Genomic DNA, 27,552 nt, shown 5'->3' with positions numbered 1-27,552 from the left:
TATATTTAGATTCCATTTTCAATTGGATTGAATTTGGTTTGAACTGAATCTACATTTGTTTTCAATTAGAATTGGCTTTAATCTTAATTCAATTTGGAGTGGATTTAAAATTGGATTTTTATATAATTTGGGTTCGATTTGGTTTGAATTTGGATGAAATTCGAATTGAGTTTGGATCTGGAATAGATTTTCGTTGGATTTAGATTTGAGTCGAGGTTGAGTTAGATTAGATTTGATTAATTCTGGATTGCTGTTTCGGATTCTGGATTACATTGGTTTTGAATTAGACTTGAATTGAGTTTGGATTGGATTACCTTGGTACTGCGTTTTTTAAATAAATTTATATTATATATCATGATCTATTCCTTATATTTCCTAATCTATTCCAACTATTCTACTATCAATTACTGTAGTAGTTATCATAAATTACAGAACAATTTTAGACAACTCGCCTGTGGAAATTGTGCATTCTAGCGAAGCAAAAATTTTTTTTGAGAAACTAAAAAAATTATTGGATATTTGTTTTTTTTTTCGGTTGTTCAGAACCTAAACAATAAATGATGATTTAAAGTGGCTTGGCAAATTATGCTCCATTCATTAATACAACCCAATTCGCAGTCTCAACTGTTTCATAATTTTCCAAATGAAACTCACTTAGAGCCCCAGCAAAGTTTACCATTTCCGGCCACACTTATTGGGTTCTCGAGTGCTTTAGTTCACCCGTTGGCTCCGGCTTGTAGCTAGCATTCGCGGTGGACTTCGAATCACAGCAATAGAAAATTCTTATAGGTTTTGTGTAATTATTCTATAAATTTAATTGTATCGAGTTTTTGCAACGTCGTCGTACCTTTTACCCACTGAAACCGGGGGTATCGATTTTCTTTCGTGCGAACCAGTTGCTCGACGACGACTCGACTTTCCGCTGGTTTGCTTCGCTGCTATAAAACTGTGCAGTAAATAAAAAATGAAACATTTCAACGATTTACAGCTGAAGTTTGATTGTACGTTTAATAAGCAACAGTATGAATAGTTTACGACTGTTTCCTGCTGGGAGCCATGTTTCAACGGCAGAAAGTGGGCAATAAAGTTATTATCGAGTTGCCTTCTGATAGTGGTTATTTAGTACCCCTCAGTATTGCGAAAGTTGGTCCACGGCATTCTATGAAGCTTGAAGAAGTTTGATTGACAAGCGAATTTCTCTGCTGCTATCTTTTTAAATGAAAAGTTTGCATTAAAAAAAATTACATAAAACAAACGTACTAAATTTACAGCTGTGCATGTTAAAAATTATCTTTATCATGTTTCCCACCACTCCCTGTCTAATGAATCGTAACTTCAAGTCCCCTTTATTTCGCTGCTTGCAATCGCACTGCGGCAGCAAATAGTTTAAAACGCACTCTTTCACACCCACTCGATTTGACACTAATGGGAAATTATAAATCACCTCACCTTCATCTGCTCCTCCTCCTGTCTCTGTGGTTTGATTTGCAACCAAGTCATTGCCAAACGATGAATGAACCTCATAGAAATCAATCGCAATTGATTGGATCGGCCGACCGCGTAAACAGAAAAGGCACACCGTGACGAGCCGACGGACGCAAACACTCACACACACACGCTGTATAATGTCACTGTAGTAGAATGAACCGAACTTCGGAAACTAGTTTCAACAAACTGAGCCATCGAGATAAAAATGCAATTAAATTCAGTCGCTTTCGTTATTGCTGGCCGCTTTTTGCCGGTAATGCGCATGGAAGTGGGGGGTAGTACAATAAAGTGCATTTTGTGTAACAGTCGCAGGTTAATGGTTTACTAGCGTGTCGATTGCATGTACCATCGCTAACCACGTCTGCCACGCTATCATCCCGCATCTGTTCCCGCTGTGTAGGCCATTGCCACCTGATTATAAGAAGAAAAAAACAGTTATTTAGTTTTTCGATCACGCCATAACGACAATGTTGATACCACCCTCGGTGTTGATGTTTCCTATGTGCGCATTTTACATTCCGTGCATTCTGAAGGCTCTCTCTCTCTCTCCTAGCCTAGCACAAAGGACGTCCATTGATGGTGTGTTCCGTCCATTTCGGTCCAACAGGCATTCGTTTCGTTAATGAGCTTAAAATCTGTCCGCTCGAAATCGCGAGCTCGCATCTAATAGAATTGTCGTTTTTGTGGACCGATAAAAGCGGGTGGCATTTTAATAGTGTTTGCGGTCAATAATTTGATTGTCTATGAATTTGGTCGGGGATGCGTAGGTGCGTGCTGTCAGTTTGAATATGCAAATCAGCACCAGCACAGCTGGTTGCATCAATGGATGGGAAAGGCTGTGGAGAGTTTGATTTTTAATGAGTTTCATTAAAGGACAATTAGTTGTATGTACCGCTTGAGTTTTCTGGTTTATTTATAAGCATTCGTACTTTTTAGTATCTCAATAGATGTACAAATAGCGTGGTTGCTCGGTAACCGGCCACCACTACAAGACACGATGAAAACTCACTTCGCTTGTGCGAATAGTTACAGATTTACTTAGTGTTCTGACTAGTAAGCTACGGTAATGTCTGTCAGTTTTGATTTTCAGACGTTTCAGTGTTTATTTCCAGCAGTTTTAGTTTTGACGTACGTCTCACCGCTTTGTATCGGGGCACATTCGGGACGTCGGATTAAATTATTTCAAACGGTAATACTTGTGTAATCTAATGGATTAAAGTAATCAATATGTCGAGGCATTGATAAAATGATAGCCAATTTTCTGATACTTATTTGCTGTTATCATGATTACTTCATTGTTCAGCCGTGAAAATTGATGAAAACTTTCAATGTCGAATTTTTACGAATCATGTTACGTGCAAACACACCTGGCCCAGACTTCATGAGGAGACATTAACTGTTTGCTGTGATATCCTCTATTTCAATGTCAAAATAAAAAATTAACAGAATCTTCCCGTCCCAATAGGTCAACTTATGTTTGTTTCCATGAGCCTAGATTATTTTGATATCTCGAAGACAAAGCTTTCTCGAGGATCTGCTGTTATAATGTCATGCATAATATGAACAAAATTTGACGTTGGTTTCAAAGTTCAGAGAAAAAAATGTATCATGCCTCAAACATTTCAAACCTCCGACTACGTGCTTTTAAAAAGGGGCTTTCTCACCTTGTACATGGGAAGCCCTCTAATAACCTTGTTTAGTACTACGTCACTATTTTAAACAACCCTTAGTAATGAACCATGTAGTATTTGTTCATTTTATTGGGGGTAGACTTTTAGTTTGTAGTTCATCTAGGTATTCAGAATCTTTGTTGAAAATTTGTGCATGCTACACCTCCCCCTTTCCGAAAAATGGTACTCGAAATTCGTGATAACTCAGGAATGCTGGATGCAAGAAAGAAAATATGCGAACAATGTTTTACTTACAAATTACGCATAGAATCTAAATTTGCAGTGATTTAACTTCAAATAACAGTTTCATGAAAAAGGCAACCGAAGCATATTCCATAACAAATATGCCAATTTGAATCTCTTTTTTCAAGTGCCATTTTCTATTTAGTTAAACCTTTTTACAGTTGTTACTGTGGGTTAGAAATGTCATTTTGTGCTTTCAGTATTTTTAAAAATTTAATTTGTGAAAGTGTTCATGTAAACATGAATGGTCGACAATTATACATATTTTAAACCAGAATAGACTGTTTGATAAGAGAGACGTCTTCGAGGAAGTTGTGGATGAAAGTTTTATCTTTCAGAAAAAAACACGAACAGATACCCCCAGCGGAGTTGAAATAGATTTGCACAAAAACTTATATAATGTATGAAATATGACGTGATATATGTCAAGTGAGTTGTGATAGAGAGGTAGTAAAATGAAAGAAATGATTATTTATTTCGGACAATTTGATTCCAGGCATCGTTTAACAAATCCATCATCAAATATAAATTATGTCGAGACCACATATTTTCTTTAACTAGTTTGTGACAGTACAAATTACTTTGTTCATATGACGCAAGTTTCGTTCAAATGAATCATGTATTTATTGAGATGATAGTCTTCCGTTATTTTACTATTTGATACATAAATGGCTAAAGTAAAAGTTCGGCTATGCAAAGTATGGAGCAACTAAACTAATCATTTGACACTAATTTTGTGAAAATCAGTCCAGCCATCTCTGAGAATAGTGAGTGAGTGAGAAAAGTTGCACATACATACAGAAAATGCAATATCTTTGGTATTGCCAGTGATTGCTATACCTTTTTAGGAATATATACACCGTGGAAAAAGGTTATTTTTGAGAAAAAAAATCAAATAAGCCATGTTTCCACATTCTTAGATGAATACTGCAAAAGGGTATTCAATTGCGGTCATGGAGAAATGAGAACAATAAAATAAAATTTTTCTAAAAAAAGGTGATATTTGATATGACAGCTTTGACAATGTTATAGCAGTTATCTTGTACTTTCGTGAAAAAATACACGCCTTAAGAGAGAAAAGAGTCAAAGATAAAAGCACGAAGATATAACTATACATTAATTATTAAAAAAAACCCTTTTTAGAAGTCTGAATTTTTTCTACGAAATCTTCACAATGTTGACTAAACATTGATTGTTAATTGAACTTGAAAAAGAGGCTAAAAAATTGTCAAAAAAATATTTTAAATTTTTTTACAGTGTGTTTTTTTTTTTCAGTATGGACAATTATTACCGCAAACTTTTTCGAAGACACTATCGATCAACCAAACCGTTTTGGCTCTACAAAAATTTTTATCATTAATAGGCATTCGGCTCAATAAGTTTGATTCATATGTCAGCCTTTAAAAACTTACTTTAGGAATGTTTATTATTGCAAAACATGAAAATGTTCTGTAAATAAAATGTAAATTTCAAAGTTGTTCGAAAAAATTAGACAAATGTTAAAATGAATCTTAATGAGTTATTCCATAGCAGATATTGTGGTATATTTTTACCTTTTCTCGTGAAACAAAAAAAAACAATAAAACGTTAACAATAATATTTTTTTCATTCGAGTTATTTCTTTTAAACATTCAACAATATCCTAATTTTTTTTCGATTTAATTTTGATCGGATACTCAAATTTAAAGACATGTCCCAGCTGGTCTCGAAGTATGAAGCTGGCCTAACAAGCCAGTCGTTGTAGGTTCGAGTCTCGGCTCGGGAGAGACTGTTAGCGTCAGTAAAATCGTAGCGCTAGCCCCACAATTGTCCTGTACATTTAACAGTTGGCTGCGAAGTCTGGGTATAATATACAAAAGGTCAAGTTCCGAATCGGAATGTAGCACCAAGGCTTTGCTTTTTTACTCAAACTTAATGGCGACTTTAACATGAAATTTAAAGGGAAATACGGCTTTTTCAGTCGCTACTATGTCTTATGTCCGACGTTTCGGCCTTTGGACTTGGCCTTCCTTAGAGGATCTACAAATTTATTAAAACATTTTATATAAATAGTACATTTTTTTCTTCAAAAACTTTAACCGTATTTCCCTTGAATTTTGATCGGATAAGTAAAATTCCCAATGAAACAAATTTTTGGTTTGTATTGCAGTTTTTGGTTTAAAAAATATTATCACTTGTTGCATTTTTTCGAACGAGACATCAATATTATGTATATATTTTTCACGAATTATTCGCAATGATATCGTGATGATCTATGAGTTTGATTTAATTTTCGTAAAGAATTCGTTCCCAGCACTTTAGCATTTTGATGACCAAAATGAATACAATACTATGGGCCAGAAGTTTCGACGAGCAACTCGCTCTCTTTTGAAAAACATGTCCCAGTCGAATCGACTTGTCCTTTGGTTTGGGGCCCTATCACTTTGTATTTTGACACAAAATAAACAAAAAAAGGAAGATTTAAGTTATTGAGAAAAAAAATATCGATGATCAGACAACTTTTTAGATTATTTGGTTTGAAAAAGGTTTCGCTGTAAACAGTAATTATCCTCTTTTTCTTTGTTCCTTTCAAGCTTCCTCATTAACTGCCGGCACCCGGATAACTGTCCCATAATGAATAACAACATGTTGAGAAAACGGCGGTTTAATATTATCCGTGAATTTTCGGATTTCCAGCAATTATATCCAGAACCAATGACCATAACAGTTTCATGGCACCACAAGATTATCGTTGAGAACAAAAAACCATGATGGAATTGGTTTTACGTTATATAACTTGAAAAAAGACAAAATGGGACGAAATATGCGGGTACATTTCGAAAGTACTCCCATATTTTTTCCCATCACATATAAATTCAACCAGCAACCGGCAGTATCATTGGCAACGTAGATTGTATTACAGAAAAACAACACTAGTCTAGTTAATTAAATGACATATTTCTGTATGCCTAAAATAATCCGATATACACTAATCTGGAACAAAATTATATGTTTGCAGTTTGTACCACTATGCAGTGGGACTGTAATGCGGGTACTTTCAAGATGGGACAAAAATAACTTGGTATTTTTTCCATGTTTTTCCATCCAAAAGTATCAATTTTATTTTTTTTCCAGAAAATATGATAACAATTAAGTCGATTCCCGATGATAACTCAAAAGTGACCAAAATCAGTATGTGACAGTTATGCAGGTACCGGCAGTTAAGGTAAGATATAAAAATGCGTATTTTTTAACCCTGGAAAGATAATCTTATTTTTGCGTTAAATTGATGCATGAATTTCAAATCATTCAAGACGCATGTTTAAATTTAAAATTTAATAACAAGTAATCATTACGGTGTAAACACATCGATACATAACAAATACCAGAAATCAGTTTTTTAAAAAACGAAACACAATTCGAATTATTCGAAAAAACAGAGGGTAATGTCACTAAAGCGAGGAGTCAAGTTGACGCAGACTATCTTTCTAAGGTTAAAGATTTTTTTTTCGGGTTAAATATCAATATTGAGAACCTAAATGAATAGTATAAATAATATGTAAAGTTCAGAGCTATTTTGTGTGTTTTTGTTATTCGGGTCCCTCCAGATATATTTGTTATATTGTATTAATATAAAAAAAAGTTCTGTGTCAGTCGTTTTTGGAAAAAGAAGTACTGGATAACCCTGGAAAAATCAGATAATTTTATTTTCGAAGTTGATTAGACACCTTGTGAATATAAACTTATTGTGTTTAAACTGAAACTGAATGGGTGTAATTATTGATAGTTTGCGGTTCGTGTGGGTATTTAAAATATTTGTTGGAAATTTGGAATATAGTGATTAGCATGCTACACCTTCCCCCTTCAGGAGAATGGTACAGGTCGGACTCTATTTTAAATAGTCTACATTATTTTCTTCAACGTTTGCAATCTACTCCCATATATAATCGAATCAGAATAATTTTTTTCTACAGTTTGCTTACATGTTTTGTTGTTTCTGAATCAATAAGAAGAATTTGATTTTTACTAACCCACTTAAAGTCAGAAAACACATTTCTCACAAAAAAAAAGAAAAAAAATTTATCAATGTATATTGATTTGTTTATTTTCAAACCTGAACATCATATTTTTAATTTTTTTTAATAATTGTGGAATTTTTTTTATTTTTCTCAATATGTTTTTCCATTTCTTTTATTTATTTTGCATTATTGTTCATTTTTTGTGATATTTTTATATATTATTTATTTTTTAAGGCTGATACAAATTTCGGCCTAATTACTTTTTTATCTTTTATTTATATTTTTAATTTATTTAAATTTTCTATTTATTTAAATTTATTTTCTATTTTTTATATTATGGATTAATTATTTAATTTGTTGAGGAGGTTCTCAGTAACGTCCATAAAGTACGCAGCGCCACCATAACTATTTTGACACTCCCTTCTTTTGTAATATTTCGCATGTCGGATAGCCCCCTCCATCCCTTCATAAGCGTTACGTATTTTATTGACAGCTTGAGAAAAGTCATATGTGAAATAGAAAAAAAGCTATATATAATCGAATCTAGAATCTATGCAATCGAATCTGTATATAACCGAGTCTTTATGTAATAAAGTCCGACCTGTATTCAAAATTTGTTATGGCTCAAGAACATCCGGCAGAATAGAAAATATGCAAACAAATTTATATGGTTTTACTTGAAAATGTAAAATTTCAAAATAATAAAAAAATAGCAGACCTTTATATAAGTGACTCTCCGGCAGATTTTTAGCCATACTTTTACCATTTCCTAATAAAACTAAGCATCCTTTGGATATTAGCGTAACTTGAGGAAAGTTTCATTCAATGATTTAATCACGATTTTTTCATCCGTGTTACATTTCAAACTTTTGTTTTCATTTTTTTTGCTCTGACTTAATTTTGATCAGATAAGAATGTAAAATGTCCACGGTTCCTTCAAAATTTCTAGAATTTATATGGACGTTTACTCACGAAAAGAGGGGAGGGGTGGAGGGGGTGATCAAAATAGTCAAACATCAGTTGTGAAATGTGGACTGCGTTTTATGTATTTTTGAACACTGGTTGCGAACCAGCCTGTGGCTGAAAGCCACCTTAGTAAAGCAATAAAAAAGTTTTTGGACAAAATAATCTATTTGGACCTTTCGGAAAGTTACTCCCGATGGAAAAATGTTAAGAGAACTAATTTTATCTTAACCCTCTAGTGCCCAATGCCGCCATTTGGCGGGCTTCATTCGACATTCCGAAAAGCTTTAATAAATACTTAAAAAGTGTTTATAATGGTTTATAATGATTTTATCGAAGTTCGTTTAGAAATTAATTTGGGCACTAGAGGGTTACAAACGACACTTTTCAAGCGGTGGAAAGGTTTTGTTTCTTTTTCGTGCGAGACATCAATATTTTTTTCGTGCGAGACATCAATATTGAGTACCCATTTCTATGAATGAGTCGCATTGTTGAGAAAAATGAATACAAAGTGTTGACTGTGGGGTTTGAAACAAACAGGCGAAAGACGGAAAGAATGTTTGATAAAACAGAAATGTCTGATGTTCGTTCTCCGAAGTACCCTAAAATTATCTCTGAGATTTTTTTAAATTATTTATTTTAAAAATTTTTACAAAAAATTTAGATTTCGTAAAACAAACTTCCACATGAATCCCAATCCTCTAGTTGGCACCATAGAATAAAAAACAAACAAACAGACTATACATGTCAAGGAGTACTCTCTCCAGCAGGATTACCGGTATTACATTGAGTGCCAGCCTTTTGCTGAAGTTCGTGGTGCGCGCGCGAAACAATACGTCAATCCTTACCCGAAAATAGCGGAACCGTAAATAACAACCGCCTGCAGCAATATGAACGACGATGGAATCACCCGCGACTCCTCACTACTGCAAGTTCAAGCAGCTGCTATCATTTTTGCGCTCTGTAAAATGTTAAACATTCAGTCATGTGCAATCTTGTCGAAAGTAGTTGCACATCCGAACGCTTCTCCATTTCATCCCAGCGACCGAAGATGGTTACTATCTTACAAAACGCCAAAAGCATCATCGCCAGCCAGCTATCCAGTCACCCAGCATTGGGTGGTAAGCCGGATGAGGTCGGATATCAGAAATGGAAATTTTCCCCGCCAATGAACAGTCTCTGGATGTTGCAGTGCACTCGCATCTAGTCGAAGAAGCAGCCAGTTTACGTTCCAATTCCGTTGCTGCTGCTGCTGCTGCTGCTGCTGCCAGCAATCGCATCAGTCTGATGCGATAAGAAAGCACTCGGCTCACAATGTCGTCCTTACAATGGAGGGATGTAGCCTTTTGTGTCGTTGCTGTATTTCCTATTTTCTATTACCATTGTGCTTCTCCGAGGTGGAAGATTAGTTTTCAACTCTCAAACGTTCTTCCGGGTTTGCTTGCTGTGCGGTTTTATCAGGATTTGGACGGATTTCGTTGTCGACAAAAGGAAAAGCATCCTGGTTATACTTTCCGTTTATTAGGAAAATACATCCGTCAAAGCTGGCACGGATTTTTGCTTTTCAAGACGACAACATCACAAAAGATGGCATATTTCAGCCAAGTCCTCTGACGCAATCGCTGAAAGCAACATTAATTAGATCTCGGCTTGGCGGCAGCGGAATATTCTTCATTGAATTTCGAACATTACTTTTCATTTAGAAGAACGGAAAAACTTTTCGGTGCGTTCGTTACCCAAGAGTGAAGGCTGGAAAGGAACGGAACACAAAAAAACAGAAGAGCGTGTGCACATTTGAAGATTGTTCATTACTTCCTCCCTTTACGAAAGTGTAGCAGTGTGTGTGCTTGTGGTTTTACTTTTCCCGCACTTAACCTCACCCCACGCAAGTTGAACGAGAAAACCACATCAAGATACCACATCAAGTAATACTCAGCACTGCAAGATTCATGCAAGATTCGTACATGTACTTTGGAAAAACAGAAACTATCTTTTATCTGGCGGCTGCTCCGTTGATCAGTGCTGCCAGCAGTAGTTTGCAGCGGAGAAAGGTAAACACGGAACATTTTGGCAACACTTTCGCTCGAGGTGTCGCGTTCCGCACCCCATTGTTGTACGGAAACACGAGAGCTTTCGTTCGACTAACGCGACCCGGCATTGGGTGGGCGTCAGGCGGAAAAGTAAAAGAAACGTAGCAAATAAGTTCTTCTGTGGAATGGAAATAAAACTCTTCCCAGCAAATGGACCGAGACGAATAGACGGGAAAGCGGTGCTGAAAATTGCACCGATGGAGCCCCGAAGGTTGATGGAAAATAAATGTTACCCAGCGTTTGATGGCCCGCACCCGGAACGGGGCGGCAGTGGACACGATGTTGAGGGAAACTAGCTGAAAAGAAAAATGGCAATAGAAATTGTAATAATATGAAATATAACTGCCATTTCACATGAAAAATCCATGCCCTAGGGAGGTGGTGGTAGCGGCGTGTGTTGCAATGAAGGGCGCCACTACCATATGGAAAGAGTGAGAGAGAGAGCATCGAAGCGAGTCCTTGCTCAAGGGAAAAAAAACTTAGTTACAAATCGTTTAACTTGTGGTGAGGCGGCCCGGTGAAAGGTGAAACGATAGAGGGCACGACGACAACGGCTACGAAAGGAATGCAAATCGTTGTACAGGCTATGTGCGTGTGTGCGTTTGAGGCTATGCTCAAAGATTTGTATTATTTTAAGTTTCCTTTCAATTTAGAGAATTGTGATTAAAGTTTGTTTTATTACTCAAGCTGCAATATTTTGTGAATCTTTGAGCAGGGGCTTTTGTGCAGCATGAAATGCATCAGCAGAAAATGAATGATAAGTAATTTTAGAACAAATGAAGCAAAGTAGCAATTCAAATTAGAAGAAAACAAATGGTATAGAGATAGAACTTATAGTGCAATAACAGTCCCAAACGCTATCGTAATTTTCTACAGTTTGATTTCCTAATAATGTTGTTGTATTTGGTGTTGTTTTTTATCAGTAGTATGATATCAGGTTGCATTTTTTAACATTCAGCTTTAGTAAACTTGTTCTACACCATGTGTTCTGGAATGCATAGATGATTACTTCATTTTTTGTTCCCAAAAAGAGCTTCTTATCGTTGGCATAAATTAACACTTTTGGTTCTTTGAGAGGCGAGTAAATGTGCTTAGAATGCAAAATTAAAAGAACAGGCCCCAAGTGACAGCCTTGGGGGACACCAGATGTGACTAAATCGGCTTTGAGTTTTGTCCGTTAAATTTACACATTTGTTGGCGGCTAGTTAATTATAATTCAAACCATTTCAGAAGTCGTGGCGCAAGCCCTACTTTTTGCAATTTGAAAAGTAGCATTGGTATGTCGTTGCGATCAAATTATTATATAATAATTACGTATGTCAAATTCCCGGTCAGATCATTTGTAAATAGGCACTAGAAATCTATTTTTTCATATTTTTGGAAGATAAAGTTGAAAAGCCAAAAAATGGAATGGAAATTCATAAATGCTGGAGAGATTCCATCAGGTCCAGGATCTTTTGAGGTATTGAGGTTATTTAACACCTGCTTTTGCACATGAGGTTCGTTTACACTAATATCCCTCGAGATTGCGGACTTCTCTCCTTTCCAGAAGATTTTTTTTTTGTAAAAGATTACAAATCCTTTACGAGATATATCTTGTCCGACACATTTAACGGTTAAAAAAAGAAATAAAACTACTGGGCTAAGCGAAATGGCATGTGAGGTCAATTTCGGACCTCTGGATATCATTCTGGTTCCGGAAATATGGATATTGGGTTCGGCCGTTGTCTGGAAAAACTGGTGGAAATATGTGTTTCATTTCTGTGGGACCACATTCCCCCCTTCTGAGTGAGTGAGTGTCATACCTTCATATAATTGTTCATTGTACTCTAAAATCCGCACTTTTCTAATCTAATTCCATTTGTTTGAATGATTCTTGAGTTATGTACAAATTTGTGCTTCATTTATATGGAAGCCCTTCTTTTCAGAAAAGGGAGGGGTGTCGAACCACCATAAAATTATTTCTGGCTCCCAGAGGATTGCATATGCTAAATTAGGTTTTATTTACTTGATAAGTTTTCGAGTTATGCAGAAACTTGTGCAGAATACTAACAAAACGTAGGCTAAACCCGAGCAGGAGAAAATATCATTATAATATCACAACCAGATATTGGAAATACAACTTATTTTGATCTTAATATGGTTTACATAGTTGGTAAAATAACAAAAAACAATACCAAAATATTGTTCCTTCAAGACTATATGAATAACAAAGCTTAATATTTCAATAACAAACCAATAATTTGCATTAAAAATCACGAAAACGACCGATTCAGCTATTTTTAACGTATTGAACACTGAATTCATAACTGAATATAAAATAAATAAACAATAACGAACAATTTTCACTTGAAAACCTACTTTTAATGAAATATTTTAAAATCAACTTAAATATCTAACTGAAGGCATAGCGAAATTTGATATCAAAATTTTATGATATTTTCATATGCATGTTTGAAACGTGAATATCTTTCGAATAACACGATGAGTCCTCATAACTAAATATGTTATTGACGAGTTATGATTTTGTTATGCTCTCCTGCCCGGGAACCTACGAATTCAATTTTTGTTATCCAATTTGCGTTGAATGGACACCACACTATCGAATTCATTTCGAGAACAGAACGGGCCAGAGAGATGTACAGTGGATCGCGGAATTCCGAGGCTATCTTCTAGGCTATAAAAATAAATCTAAGTTGTCGATTCGCCTTCGCAATAATCTCGTTGTAGTGCGTTCCGAATGATAGCGATGAGTCTAAAGTAACACCCAAATCTCAAACCTGGTTTACTTTCGTTAATGTTTGGGGTAAGTAACATGGTGTAGCTGAACGTTATAGGATCATTTTTTTGTATGGAAAGAGATTACGCAACATTTCTGGATACTAATTGTTAGCAGGTTGTTGGTGCACCACTTATAAAAAATGTCGATGAGCCGTTGGAGTTCGTGACAGTCTGCGACACTTCGTATAATCCTCATTAACTTGATATCATCCTCGAAAAACATACGGCTTGGCTCTGGCAGTAATAAGCATGCGTCATTTATGAACAGTGCAAAGAGCAATGGTCCTAGATTGCTGCTCTGCGGAACGCCCGATAGATTCGAACAGCGTGTAGAATGTTGTGATCCGATTTTAACGTACAGCGTTCGATGTCAAGCAGCATACCATGGTCAACGCGATCGAACGCAGCTTTTAAATCAGTATAAACTACGTCGATTTGGGCACCTTCAGTCGTGTTCTGCTACATGTACTAGTAAATTGAACAGCGAACATGACTGACAATTTCGAACTGGTAGGAAAAACATATCGCCGAAGCGACAAGTTGAATAGTAATTTGAGCGGGCTTAGAAAAAAAGCTGCCCATTTTTTTTTAAAAACGCAGGAATGTATGCCATAAGGGCCAGAAGCAAAAGAGGATTTCATTTTTTTCTTTTGACGCTTCTACTTGACGGTTGGTTATCAGGAATGAGCTGAAGTCAATTACGTCTCTGGGAATACAATCTTATATAATCATGAGATTTTGCTAGAAAAACTTTACCAAGTGTGGTATACGGGGTGTTACTCATAACCTAATACAAAGTCATTTTCATAACAGGAAACAATTTGCGTTAAAAGTTCGATGAAGCCTATGTTGACTAGGGTGCCGCAGGGCAGTAACATTGGCTCACTACTCTTCTTAGTATTTAATCCAATTTAATCGAGCATTTTTGATTTGGCTGAAACTTCGCGTAAACAAAGTTTCAAAACAAAAGATGCCGTTTTGTGCTATTGGTTTAATTTTTTGGAATACGACTCATTTTTGTAAAGCTATTTTTTCGTCATCGCGTTTTTGTGAAGCGATTGAAAATGAATTTTGGAATGGTATTGATGTTTACAAATATTTTTAGAGCCAAAACGGTTTGTTTGATCGGTGTGACGTCTTCAGCAAAGTTTTAGATAATGATTTTGTCTTTCCGAAAAAATATACATTCTAAAAAAATATTTAGTTCTGAAAAAGTTAAAAGAAAAATTAGGGATAAACATCTCAAAAAGCTCATTTTTTAAAATCTGATTTTTTTATAAAAAACTACAAGAGATTCAGGAAAAAAAGTTATAAATTTTGAGGGGCATATTTTTTGTAACAACAAAATTATTATCTACAACTTTGCCGAAGACACTATGCCAATCAAACGAACCGTTTTGGCTGTAGAAATATTTTTTATTTCCAATAGAGCACTTTATTGGCATAGAGTCTTTGGCAAAGTTGTAGATAAAAATTTTGTCCTTCTACAAAAAATGTACCCTGTAGTAAAATAATTTTTTTAAATTTTTTTTATGATTTTTCCATGATCGAACCGGTTTTATTGTTTAAGTAATCTTTTGTAGTTTTTATAAAAATATTAGCTTTTTTACATAAATCATTTTCAACTTTTCTTTTAACTCTTATTCAAAAAATAAATATTATTTAAAAGTGTATATTTTTTCAGAAAGACAAACAACAGCTTTGCCCAAGACGTCATACCGATCAAACGAACCGGTTTGGCTCTAAAAATATTTGAAATCGTCAATACCTTTCCAAATCAGCATTTTTCAATAGCTTCTCAAAAATGAGTCGTGTTCCAACAAATTGAACTAATAGCACAGAATGGTATCTTTTACCTATAGAAACGTCTATCCAAAGTTTCACCAAATCAAAAATGACAATTTCAAAAATATATTAAAACTGGGACATATTTTATGGAACTGCTCTATGTATAAGCGACCTAGGTAATTTATCTCTGAAAAGTGTTACCGGATTATTTGATAAGTGTTAGACAGTAAAATTCACCGTGAGACAAAAAAAAACAAAAAAGTGATAAATTGTGCGAAAAGTTCGACTGTAGATGGTTTCAATAATTGAGTTTCGGCTTAGCAGTCATGAAAAGCAGTATTTAGAACGAAGTTATTGTCATTTGTCCCTACGTTTCAGCACTTGTTGGTGCTTTCATCAGGGGAAAAATAATAATTATCAGACTACGTCAGGTGGTGGCATCTATAGATCACTGGTTAATAATTTAAAATTCTCTTGGACAGCCCAACATGAGCTGCTTGGTGGTAGGAGGAATTTATTTTCACTGTCGGAGTGGTGTAGCGGTTTAAACTTGTTCAAAAAATCAAAATTATTGACCAGTAATCTATGCATGAAACCACCTGCCGTAGTTATTTCTCCCCTGATGAGGGCATCAACAAGTGCTGAAACGTTGGGTCGAATGACAATAACTTCGCTCTAAATACTGAGATTATTGACTTTAGCCGAAATTCAATTTTTTATAGTTATAAATTATACACGTATTTCAGAATTTTTCCAACTTTAGTTAAATATTACTGGTTTAGCTAACCAGTGTGTAGTTTTCGCAGGAAAAAAAAACAAATTCATAAAAGGAGAGTTTTTTGCGACATTTAATTTTGAATTACATTTTTGTACTCTCTTCTAATTTTTTTTTCTAACGGTGTATATTTTTCTGAAAGGACAATCAAATCAAACGTTCTGGCTTGTATTTATTTTTTATTTCTCCATGATCGGACAACCATCAATGTTTAGCTAATCTTTTCTAGTTTTCATATTTGAAAAAAAAACGTTGTTTTTGAGACAACAAATTTTTAATATTTTATGTCTGTTACTGCTAGTCGCAGTTAATGACTGAAAGTAGCAGAAACGTAAAATAAATTCAGGGCTCAGAAAGAGGAATTATTCAGAAAAACAAAAACTTATAATACACAATAAAACAAACTTAAAACGCAGCAGAAGTTTTAGAATTCCACCAAAATTTTACTTAAAGAAACTAACTTTCAGGTTTGGAAATCTGTACCTCTAAACCCGACTGACTTTGACCGTCAATCCACAAAAGTCACCAAATCAGGGCAACATGAACAGCAGAATGCAATTAAAACCCAGCGAGAGTTATATCGTCTCGAGCTCAGCGTTCCACCAAAACTAACTTCGTGGTACCAAATCCATTCGAAACAATACTCCTCGAATAAGACTGCTTAATAGTGCAGCCAGCCAAAAAGCCAAAAATTAACACCTCTAGCTGTCTCTCCCTCTCGTTCCGTTTTGTTTCGTCACCAAAGTCTGAGGTCCGGAATCCCGGCAAAAACGGAAAGTATTCAACTTTTATCTCTACCAAAGCACTCCCCGATCATAGAAATAGACTTCAACCAAAATCCTCCTTTTATTGCTTCATTCTCCGGCTTTGGCTCTGGTCTCTCGCCCCGGACTAAGCGACTAACCAAACCAACCACCGACACTGGGAGCAAACGTTAACCACAGAAATCATCGGAAAAGTGCATTCCCCAGCAGTTTGGCTTTCGTAAGCTTCAAAAGCTTCCCAACGCTGCTTTGCTCCCTCTGCCCTGGGATCCGAAAAGTATCAAAAGGTTCACCCTCCAATCTCTCTTCACTTGGTTTACTTTTTCGATTGTGGAGAAAAAATTGGATCAAATTGGTTGTAAAAACAGATAAATGGCGGCGGAGTAGAGTTTGCAAATATCCAGTGAATTTAGTTTTTTTTTCTCACGACCCAAATTTGACCGAATAAAATCAAACCGAATGATTTTTTTTTATTAACACTAGCCTTTTGGTCGGCAATTGGTGAAATGGATAATCTGGCGCTTAATCGGTTTTGGGTGCTCGCCAGCCAGGATTTTACTCCAATTGTTTTACTACCGAGTTCTCATAAAGTTAAACATTACAATCCAATTTCGCTCAAAGCTATTGCTGTGTTTATTGGTGTAATTTCTTGCGTACTCGGATGGGATTTGCGTTTCCATATGAAATTTCGAGAGAAAATAAAATTCAATCGCCCCAAGGTCGATGCAATGCTACTTCCATCGCCCTACAATCGAAGTCACGTCAACCGTAACTTCCGCCGAAAGCAATCAGCCAGCAGTACATGGTCGGTAATAATATCCAGCTTATGGTGGCGTGGAGGAAAATTGCTATTATATTGAACATTAAATTGCTCGTCGTCTATGCAGTGACCGGGACCGTGTTCATACATTCAGTTGGCCTAGCGTACCGCTCTAGGGTTGTACTTTTGTGATTAAAAATTCATTTGTCATTCATCGCGTGAACGCATGGTCAGTTCGCCTTTGACTTCCGGCTACGGGACTCGGTCGAGCCCGAAGTGCATGCACCATGCAGCGCAATGTACAATAAAGCTCTGCCGTTTAATAATAAATCCGTTTTTGATTGTCTCCGTCTGTGATCATGGAGACATTAACTTGCGGAATTATAGAGATGGGTTTCAGTGTTTTCGATTGAAGTTTCGAAGCAAAGGCCACTATTTGTATGAACAAAAAAAAACGATTCATGAAGTATTTCCACCTCTAATGAAACTTTGTGTTCACGACTACACTCAGAAACGTCTTCACTAAGAGCATTCGTGGGACTCGAAAAATATGGCGCTCGAACGGGTTGATCTTTTCGCATTAAACTTGCCTGTAAGCAAAATTAAGCTATTTTTCGAATCTTTATTTTTATGATGGAGGAATGATTTGACTAAACGAGCATAGCAAGTATAGAGCTTTTAATTTGGTAATCATAAATAGAACAGAAAAAAAAACTATGTTGTAACTGTTCCTAGGCACACAACAATCACCAGCGAAGAACACCGAATTACGAGAATATTCCCGCCTTTCTTTCGCGTACCGCGAAACTGCTAGAACCAAAACTTTGTGCCACAATACATTACGGAAGCAATTCGCCAGCCGCGCGTTTGCCCGAACTGCGCCGGGCCACGAAAGTGCCACGCTTTCCACTGGACAGACAGGTCTTGAATGTATAAAATTTTACGATAATTAGTTTCGCAATTACGTGGAGGTGAAAATTCATGCCGCGGCTGTCAGTGGTGTAATTTTAAGCCTCCTGGCGACGACGACGATGGCTCTGTAGTAGTACACGAAAGAAAAAAAAAACTTACAGACCAATCTTATCTGTGGATAATGTTCGAAACGCGCGGCTGCAAAGTCATTATGTCTCTCGGGTGCTTTCAAAGTAGGTCATCAGCGTGGTACAACAGGAAACGGACGAAGTTTTCGATTTGTATGTAATTGCATTCCGTTCAATCCTTCAGCAGCATTGATTTCACGAAATTTTCACTGTCGCCAGCAATGAAAATACCACATTTTTCAGTCAAAAATTCCTCCGGCTTTATAATCGTTGGGGCTAGCGAAAGTGGAACCCGCATTCCGTGGATTTTCACCCGCCCAACGAATGAATCGATTGTGTCTTCCGGCATCATGAATTGTGTTCGTACAATGAATTGCTCGAATAGAGTATCCCATCCGAAGAAGCACGTCCTCAACCTAGCATCGTCATTATCAGTAGCAATTCGGATCCGGGTGGCGCTCTAGGTTTTGATGGTTTGCTGGAAAAACAGCAGATTTCATCGCTTCGGTCGTGACCACCACTCTGACAAGCAGCACGTTTTCATCTCCCCATTGGTGTATCGATTGAAGTTCGATGGGTTGTGGTTTTACGACTCCGGGGGACGAGTTGATTAGGTTGTTTCGGGAAAATGATGTGCTTTTAAAGGCCATTGAATTGTTCTAAGGTTCAAATGGAGTGTTTGTCCTCGACTGCTAGAGAAGAAGTAACAAGCCACCATTGAATGTTCAAATTTAATACCTGATAAAGCTGGAAACTTTTTTCAACTTTGACGCCTCCTTAAACTCTGTTGTGCTTTCATTGTTCGTGTGTGATTTACCTACTTTTACTGTTTTTTTTTCTAAATTTCCAACGATAAACAAGCTAAACCTGTCGGAAACTTCTTCCATATTGTAAATTTTATGGTAAACCCCCACAACAGTTGGAACGAGTTTTAAGTCCTTTGTTCCTCTTCTACCGGTCAAGTAGGTACATAAAATGAAATTTCTGTCTTTTTCTCTCTGTGAAAATGAAAGGAATGAACGAATGAACTCTCACACATGCCAGGGTGAAAAAGTTAATCAATTTAAAAGTCTCACACCAGCAATTCCAAATTACAAACAGTTGATGACGACGATGAGTGCTTCTTTCTCTCTCTCTCCCTTACACTTTCTCGTCACAAGTTAGATGACTAAAATATTTTCAGTCTAATTGCTTTGTGATGAAGTACCCACCCAAAAGTTGAGGGAGGTGTTGTTTTGTAATAATAAACTCGGACGACCCGGTAAATCGGCGGTTTGCTGAAAAATGTGGTGTGATGTTAAAAGTTTAGCCGAAAAAAAAAACTTTTAGATGATACCACCAGTGATGGCGTTGAACAGAGAGGAAAACTTTCTGGTGACACTCCAACCGTTGTTGGTGATGATCGGATGAGATTTTGTTATTTTCTAAGTTAATTAAATTAAGTGCGAAAAATTTTGCTTAACTTTTAGTTAGCTGTTTAGGTACAGTTATGTTCAACGATGTGGTAGAAAATGCTTACGATCTTTACTGTTCGTTCTTGTAGCTTTGGGTTGATTTTTTCTTTAATTTTCTGCTACATTTTCCATATCAAAATTTTTAAGTGTGAAATGATTTGCATAATTTTTCTCCCCGCTTAAGTGATATTGGTTGAAATTGAGTTGTTACCTGCAAAAAAAGAAGAGAAAATAAAATCAAATGATCAAACGAAAAGCCGCTCTTTATTGAGGTTCAAACTGTTGACAACGCATACTCTTACTGAATTAATTTTTGCCGGAAACCGACTTGAAAAAAGTCATCCTTCTCTGTTTGGTCTGCTGCATAACCTATCATCTGTTATTCACATGCATGCCATTGTTGTAGGTGATGCCATTTCACACGGGACATTATATTTGAGTGAGTTTGAAAATCACGACGATTTCCAATTTTGACTTTTGAGGGGAGCAAATTGAACAGCCGAAAACATCGAGAGCGTCACGCATATTGTACACTTTCAAATACTTAAAACTCAGTAAGTTTTCAAAGAATTTCTTCCATTTTTACGGCCTTGTTTTGAACCCAAATTTCGACCAACCAGAGCTGAAAACAAGGCCAAATACCATCCAATATGGATGTTTTTAGAACCGTTTTCCGTTCACCTAATATGGATATTTTCAGAATATAGTTGATGTTCAGCGACCCAAAACCAACTTGAGGCACAATTTTGAAGTTCAAGAATTTTGCCATCCAAAATTGTGTCTTTTAGTTCAAGTGAAACAGCTTAATTGATCACTTTAACCACCAAAATTTTTGCTACCACCTAAATTTTTGCGGTAAAAAAATGGATGAAAATTGACGATTTTTCATGGACTTACTTTTACACGCACTGACGAAACTACGTAGCATCAATCATATTAACCCATAAGTCAGCAAAAAAATCCGACAGCTCTATCAGTCTAACTCTAACCGTGATGGCGAAAACATTGAAGCTACTCCGTTCAGAAGTGTGCGCGTTCAAAGAACGGTACCCCGGAGTGCCGGAACAGGACATCGTGCGCAGATCGTGGACGCTCGTTCCGGCATCTACAACATCTTGGTACTATTGGCGATAAGCAGAGCGTTGAAAGAATGCCCGTTTCCCGACGGCCGACGACCCTGAGCGACAAGAAGCTCCAAAGGATGCTAAAGAGAAAGACCGAGGGAAAAGTGGCTACATCGGTGCGTGCACTAGTCCGGAGCTTCAGGCAATGACGCAGCAGCAGCACCTGAATAAGATGGTCAAATCGAATTTCCCGGTAAATCACGACGTGGCGGTGGTGATGGACGACGAGACCTGTTTCACCCTGGATGGCAACGACTGGCAGGGCACTTCGTATTTTACTTCCCCCACGAAGGAAGTGAGCACCGAGGTGAAGTTTATTTCACACACAAAGTTCCCCAAGAAGGTGCTGCTGTGACTGACAACCAGCGAGAAGGGCATGTCGAAGCTGCTCTTCTTTCGCTCCAAACTGGCCGTGAAGGGGGAAATTCATAGTACGAAGTACCTGTCGGAAGTTGCGTCGTTCATCAAGAAATACCATAGGGCGGAAAACGCGGTATTTTGGCCGGATCTGGCGTCGGCCTACTACTCGAAGCGATCGTTGGAGGAAATGGAGCGGCTGAGTATCGATGTGGTAACAAACGGCGCAAATTTCTTAATAAGGGACTTCTAGAACCTTGGGAAATATGGGCTAGTTCTCCGAACAATGTTCTGAATTTTATTCGCAGTATAATACCTCATTGGGATAATGCCTTCAATGACAATGGCGACTACTCAGACACATAGTAGTTGACTATACAGGTAAAGGCCTATTGTAAAAGAGGACACACCACAAAAGATCTAAACACTGGTCGCAGTGGTACAATGTCCCCAACAAGGAAAAAAAAATCGATGTGGTACCCAACTTGGAGAACCCGTCCAACGTCCCCAAGTAGCGTCTCATCGAGAATGTTTGGGCAAGATCTACTCCAACAATTCGGTCGCGAAAATTGAGGAGCAATGGATAAATAAAACGAAGACGTGTCCCATATACAACCTCTTCAATTTATCAATAACTTTAAAATGCATAAGCTAAGGAAGTATGTGTTGATATGTGAACGAAAAATTCCAAATACATTTCGTAAAAATGAGCTCCAATAAAGCTCCAAATGCATACTGTTTCCAAAGCTGCAAAAATATGATCGGAATCATTTTGAAATAGAAAAAAAATTTTTTTGTCTGTAGTGTCTTCAGCAAAGTTGTTCTATTAATTATTCTCTGCGTTACTTATTGTTACAAAGGGGGGGGGGTAGTTGAGATCGTTACGTTACTGTGATGTTTGCTCAAAATTGCAAATATGGAGGGGGAGGGACAGGTGTTGTCCAGCGATACGTAATTTTAGGGGGGGAGTCATATCGAACGTTACTTATCGTACATAGGGGTGGGGGGAGGGGGTCTGAAATCTAGGTTTTTAGCGTTACGTAATTTGTGTACGACGCCTTTTCACATATAAATCAAAGTGGATTCGGCTAAGTTGTGTCACATTTCATAAGAATCAACTTTGTCGAAGTCATCATACTTCTATCTGCCTGTCTGAAGGGACTTTTGTGGAGTTTTCTATAGAATACCCCCTTTTATTTTCAATATAACATTTCATAGCGATTTTCTACATTGTTTCAATGTTCTACAATGTTGTTTACTATAGAAAAACATCAATTCGCAGTAGTAAACTTATTGCTATCGCTTATATTTCTTTAGTTATCGCACTAATTTGCTTACAAATATCAACGAATTTGCAAATATGTGCAAACAAAAATGATTTCTAATTATCCCCTTTATTGAGCAGCTAGAGACTTCGGTGCTTTTAGAGTGGCATGGAGAAAAAAAGCGCTGTGCGTGTGCAAGAAAGTTTCATGACATGTGAAATAAGAGGGGTTGACAAGAGACGACTAACGATTCTTCAAGTCATGAGCGGAGAGATGACTTGAGACTACTTCAATTAAACTAAATTCTTTTTCACGCGGGGTTCCAAATGGGACAGCGTGAAAAAAAAATTTGAGTGTAAAATATAACGAAGAAAACCGTTCTAAATTATTTGAACCTCGTTTGAATATGATAGTGGTTAATCTAGAGCCCAAAACGCAATATTTTACATTTTTGAGTGTTCAGTGTAAAAAATTTGTTAGACTGGTCAACACAGGTGCACGAAAACGAATATTAAAAAACTTACAGAAGATGCAAAATATGCAACTAAGGAACATATAGAAAACTAGTTGTCCCGGCAAACTAGTTTCTGCCCATTTTTTAAAAGATTTCAAACCTAAATTGGTTTCAATAGCATCCAAAGATTCTTGCCTTTCAACTCTTGTACATCACCTCGATTCTAAAAATCCCATATGGGATGACATTCGGTCATTTTCAGATGATTTCCAGACAAGGAAGTCGTCAACTTGGATTTCGAAATGGCGTGCGAAATCAATTCCTGTTTTCTGGCAATCCTTCTGATACCGAAAATACCCAAATGGGGTAGTATTTAGCCGTTATGGCTGTTTTCCAGAAACTATATTTGGTAACTTTCAGCTGTTTTCTAGACTTCCGGTGACAAATGCGTATGACAGTCTCCTAAAAAGTGCTCGACAAGGTGATAACAAACTGTCGCCAGCATCCGCATTGTTTCGCTCTCATCAAACTCTCCACTTTCATTATACTTCTAGTTAATATTATGAACGAGTTCAAAAATCGTACCTCGGTACCAGCCAGGAGGCTGGTACGTGTGAGAGGATACGCAATGATCGATTCCGGTGGAGTTTCCTCTGGCAATCCAATGCTAATGATGTTGACCAAAGGAATAGACCAAGCATCCATTTGCATACTGAAGAGTAAGATACGCGTGTCGCTTCATCAGTGTTTAAAAGTGCAAAGATCGTATAGGAACCCCCCTTGAGAACAAAAAAATGTTTTGAGCGCAAAAAATTGCATTAAATTTTTTTTTGCGGCAAAATGTAACTGTATGTTTCAAGAAGCGATCGTTCAAGGACCGGCGAATTTTATAACGAAAATTTAAAAAAAAAGATGAAGGAAATCGGTTCAGTAGTTTTCCCGCAATCAGGATCACGGCAAAGTCATTTTCCGGAAAAAACTATTCCGAGATAATCGCGTGTAAAGTTTCAAGTTTAGCTTATGCGGCCGTGGCGAGGCGCGTTGCAAATCGCTCTAACTTTCTTCCTATTGCTCAGATCTTTATGAAAATTTGTGAAACCGTTCTCAAGATGTTGTATTTGAAGATAATGTAATAAAAATTTTCCGGTTTTTTGAAAACTAAAAAGGTATATAACCCCTTAAAATATTGAAAGTTGAACAGTTTATTTAAATTGAAAAAATCAGGTAGGGCTTGCAATCCAGTATCTTTACATTATGCATCACAAGATTCTTAAAATATTCGACCCTGGAACGCAAAATGTCATCGACAGTGAAATTTCATTCGGTACCTAGACCGTCGATCTCTGCATCCTTGGCAGATATGAACCCGTAGCTAGCAATCGCGTTTGCTTAAAACAACAGCTGAAAGATACAACATTTTAACTGTCATTTTAAAATAACCATTTTGGGTTTCAATGGTGTCTGAGGACGATTTTTGGCTTCTGTACATCATCATGATTACAGAAATATCCCTTTCGGATGGTATTAGGACATTTTCAGCTATTTTACAGCCACCGAAAGTTACCATCTTAAAATTCAAAATAGTATATAAGGTTGATTTTTGGTGTCTATGCATCGTCAAGAATACGAAAAATCGCTTATTGGGCGGTATTTAGTCACTTTCGGCTGTTTTCCAGAAACCGGAAGTCGCTATTTTGTAATTCAATGTCTGTGGTCGATTTTTGGCTTCTGTGCATCATCATGATTACGAAAATACCCATTTTTGGTGGTATTTGGTCACTTTCAGCTAATTTCCAGCCACCTCCCTCCTTCCATAGTAGGGAGGGGAGTCGAACCATCATAGAAAAAATTTTCACCCCCCAAAAACCTTCACATGCCAAATTTGGTTCCATCTGCTCGATTAGTTCTCGAGTTGTGCAGAAATTTGTGTTTCATGTGTATGGTACCCCTTCCTTTCTGAAGAGGAAGGAGTGTCAAACCATCATGAAAGTATTTTTTCCCCCAAAAATCTTATCATGTCAAATTTGGTTCCATTTCCTTGATTACTTCTTGGGTTGTGCAGAAATTGGTGTTTTATTAGTATGGGACCCCTGCCTTCCAGGAGAGGAAGGGATGTTGAACCACCATGAAAATATTTTTTCCCCCAGGAAAGTTTCACATGCAAAATTCGGTTCCATTTGCTTGATAAGTTCTGGAGTCATGCAAAAATTCGTGTATTATTTGTATGGAGCCCCCCTTTCCAGAGAAGGGAGGGTTCTCGAATCGTTATATAAACATTTTCTTAGCTCCCTAAAGCCCCATGCCAAATTTGGTGTCATTCACTGGATTAGTATATTAGTTATGCAGTAATTTGTGTTTCATTTGTGTGGGGGTCTTCCCTTTCCGTAGAGGGAGGGGTCTCAGACCATCATAAGAACCTTCCCCGGCCCCAAAAACCCCTACACACAAATTTTTATGTCGATCGTTTCAGTAGTTTCCAAGTCAATATGGATGCGACAGACAGACAGAACTTCATTTTAATATGTATAGATGTGCAATCTAAAATTCCAAAAATGAAACAAAAAATAAACAAAAGGACAAATATATAATTTACAAAAAATAAAAAATTAACTAAATATGGCATATATTGTAAAAATGCAAAGTGTACAAAATAAACAAAATATACGAAATAAGCAAAACACAAAATATACAAAATGCACAAAATATACAATGTATACAAAATTACAAAATATAAAAAATATGCCAAACTTACAAAATATGAAATATGAACAAAATGTATCAAACATCCGAAATATACTAAATGGTCAAAATATAAGAAATTTGAAAAATAACGGATATGCACAATACTCAAAATATACACAACAATATACGCCATGATGTGCTTGTGCAGAAGTGCCTTCTGGCGCATCAATCCTGGGTCCTTAGAGGTGTTGGACCGGTTTTCCGCCGCCGTTTTTTATTTCGTAGACATGGCTATAACTCATCGATTGGCTGCACTACGTTCTAGACGTCTTAAACTTCGAGATAAGTATTCACTATAAACTTCCAAGTTCTGCATTTTCGCGACTAGTAAAACGCTCGATTGCCAATTGATTTTGCATGCCTACGCGAGCTTGAATTACTGTTGAGGTCGCCGTATCTCCGGAACCAGTTCTTTCAGTATTTGATTGCATATTTTTTTAACGAAACTACTCTGGGCCCATAACCTAATAGCCAGAGTTTATGAAAACATATGTGTTTCGTTTTAAGGTTAAATACAAAGTGCAGATTTATTAGTTCTCGAGTTGTGCAGAAATTTGTGTTTCATGTGTATGGTACCCCTTCCTTTCTGAAGAGGAAGGAGTGTCAAACCATCATGAAAGTATTTTTTCCCCCAAAAATCTTGTCATGTCAAATTTGGTTCCATTTCCTTGATTACTTCTTGGGTTGTGCAGAAATTGGTGTTTTATTAGTATGGGACCCCTGCCTTCCAGGAGAGGAAGGGATGTTGAACCACCATGAAAATATTTTTTCCCCCAGGAAAGTTTCACATGCAAAATTCGGTTCCATTTGCTTGATAAGTTCTGGAGTCATGCAAAAATTCGTGTTTTATTTGTTTGGAGCCCCCCTTTCCAGAGAAGGGAGGGTTCTCGAATCGTTATATAAACATTCTCTTAGCTCCCTAAAGCCCCATGCCAAATTTGGTGTCATTCACTGGATTAGTATATTAGTTATGCAGTAATTTGTGTTTCATTTGTGTGGGGGTCTTCCCTTTCCGTAGAGGGAGGGGTCTCAGACCATCGTAAGAACCGTCCCCGGCCCCAAAAACCCCTACACACAAATTTTTATGTCGATCGTTTCAGTAGTTTCCAAGTCAATATGGATGCGACAGACAGACAGAACTTCATTTTAATATGTATAGATGTACAATCTAAAATTCCAAAAATGAAACAAAAAATAAACAAAAGGACAAATATATAATTTACAAAAAATAAAAAATTAACTAAATATGGCATATATTGTAAAAATTCAAAGTGTACAAAATAAACAAAATATACGAAATAAGCAAAACACAAAATATACAAAATGCACAAAATATACAATGTATACAAAATTACAAAATATAAAAAATATGCCAAACTTACAAAATATGAAATATGAACAAAATGTATCAAACATCCGAAATATACTAATGGTCAAAATATAAGAAATTTGAAAAATAACGGATATGCACAATACTCAAAATATACACAACAATATACGCCATGATGGGCTTGTGCAGAAGTGCCTCCTGGCGCATCAATCCTGGGTCCTTAGAGGTGTTGGACCGGTTTTCCGCCGCCGTTTTTTATTTCGTAGACATGGCTATAACTCATCGATTGGCTGCACTACGTTCTAGACGTCTTAAACTTCGAGATAAGTATTCACTATAAACTTCCAAGTTCTGCATTTTCGCGACTAGTAAAACGCTCGATTGCCAATTGATTTTGCATGCCTACGCGAGCTTGAATTACTGTTGAGGTCGCCGTATCTCCGGAACCAGTTCTTTCAGTATTTGA

At 36.8% G+C, this 27,552-nt stretch overlaps 1 protein-coding gene across 6 annotated transcripts in view; it reads left to right on the top strand.

The window, feature by feature from the left end:
• Nucleotides 1–27,552, top strand: part of LOC129721583 (leucine-rich repeat-containing protein 24) — a 399,477-nt gene that overhangs the window by 292,319 nt on the left and 79,606 nt on the right. The window contains exon 1 of one of the 6 annotated variants that reach the window (XM_055674365.1): nucleotides 6,588–6,606. The exons of the other annotated variants lie outside the window; for them this stretch is intronic. The gene's annotated coding sequence lies outside the window, so the exon portion shown is untranslated. Of the gene's footprint in view, nucleotides 1–6,587; nucleotides 6,607–27,552 lie in introns of those variants that run through there. 6 annotated transcript variants of the gene reach the window in all.

Source organism: Wyeomyia smithii, chromosome 1 (assembly GCF_029784165.1).
Source record: "Wyeomyia smithii strain HCP4-BCI-WySm-NY-G18 chromosome 1, ASM2978416v1, whole genome shotgun sequence".
NCBI classification, from domain to species: Eukaryota; Metazoa; Arthropoda; class Insecta; order Diptera; family Culicidae; genus Wyeomyia; species Wyeomyia smithii.
The sequence above is the reverse complement of the archived record's forward strand: the minus strand, read 5'-3'. Positions and strand labels throughout refer to the sequence as shown.